This window comes from Battus philenor, unplaced genomic scaffold, assembly GCF_028537555.1.
Source record: "Battus philenor isolate CCGP_79_NKW_IND1 unplaced genomic scaffold, ilBatPhil1.0.hap1 SCAF_18, whole genome shotgun sequence".
In the NCBI taxonomy this organism is placed as follows: Eukaryota; Metazoa; Arthropoda; class Insecta; order Lepidoptera; family Papilionidae; genus Battus; species Battus philenor.
This window is the reverse complement of record NW_027181680.1, coordinates 9319870-9321233: the sequence shown is the minus strand read 5'-3', so window position 1 is coordinate 9321233 and position 1364 is coordinate 9319870. Positions and strand designations below refer to the sequence as shown.

At 31.9% G+C, this 1364-nt stretch overlaps 1 non-coding gene across 1 annotated transcript; it reads right to left on the bottom strand.

Annotated features, from left to right (window-relative positions):
* Nucleotides 1-357: 357 nt before the first annotated feature.
* On the bottom strand, nucleotides 358-496 carry LOC137920723 (U4 spliceosomal RNA). The gene has a single exon (XR_011106979.1). It is a non-coding gene; the product is annotated as a U4 spliceosomal RNA (small nuclear RNA).
* Nucleotides 497-1364: the final 868 nt, after the last annotated feature.

Sequence of the window (1364 nt, the reverse complement as noted above, 5' to 3'; positions counted from 1 at the left end):
TTAAAAACATTAGCTATATACAACATTATTCTAAGAAAAATCTATTTATAACCTTTATTAACTAGGCTAATATTTAATATTTTAAATTTTATTTATCAATTTCTTTAATATAGAAAAAGTATTTTAAAGTATAAGGTATGTATAATTATAATAAGGTGACAGATTTCTAACTATTTAGCGGTGTAGGGACGTCATTCATAAGCTTAACGGTATCGTAAGGTCGATAAAAGATTCGTCAAAATATTACATAGCATGAGATGTATACAGAAATGTTCCCAAAATTTTTAATGCATACGTTATTCTCATAAATAATTGTATAACAGTTTTGCGAAGAATCATTTTACATGAATATATATGGCCTAAACGGCCGTTCAAAAATTGCCATAGCGGTCGGTATTTCACGACCACAAGGCGGGGTATTGGTAAAGTTTTCAACTAGCAATAATCGCACCTCGGATTAACCTCATTGGTTACGATATTGCCTCTGCGCAAAGTTAACAAAAATGCCCGACCCCGATGTACTCATATCCTCTATGTCAGCACAACCATAGCGCGTTGTAACTGTACAGTAGCGCCATCTATTATCAGTAGGCTTAAACTATATATTTTATGAAACTAAGTTATTTCTTGTGTATTTAATTTTTTAATAAGTTTAAAAAAGCAGTTACTATTGTTTAATTAATATCTCCTTATTTAGTTTGATAAAATATGCAGATGCAAGACTATTATTATGCTGATTTTCTTTTTAAAATCAATTGTATTTATTTTTTTATACTGGCTGTAATTTTTACGAAGTGTTATTCTACATTTGCCAAATTTGTTTCGTATTTTTTAGAAATCTTTATCAAAACTAAATTTGAAACATTTGGATTTAAGCCAGGTTTATAGAGACATTTATGTTAAGATTTTGCAATTTAAAAAAAAAAATTATTTTGTGAACAGAACTGCGGCAAACTGATAGAAATTTTGCTTTGAGTTTTTAGAGACCATTCGATTTTCAATCTATGAAAGTAAATTCCCCAAGAAATTAAGAAAAGGCGGTATTAAATTTTTTTTTATTTCCCAATTGTGTCGGACGACGTCTCGGTGTGTACGGAATTTCTGCTACAGAAATCGCGCCAAAATCCGTTTTTGAATATTTAAAAGAGAAACGTTATAAATACCAGCAGTCGTCTCGCGATTGGTCGGAGTGCGGTCCGAATTTCTCCGAACGTCAAAATTCGAATCGTACCGCGATCACGCGCGCGTTCCGTTACTGCACATTTCAAAAATAGAACACGCCGGCCATATTGAGTAGGTGGACGGTAGCGATACATGTCCGGCTTATTAATCAGTTTATTTATTTTATCGCGCAATAAAATATG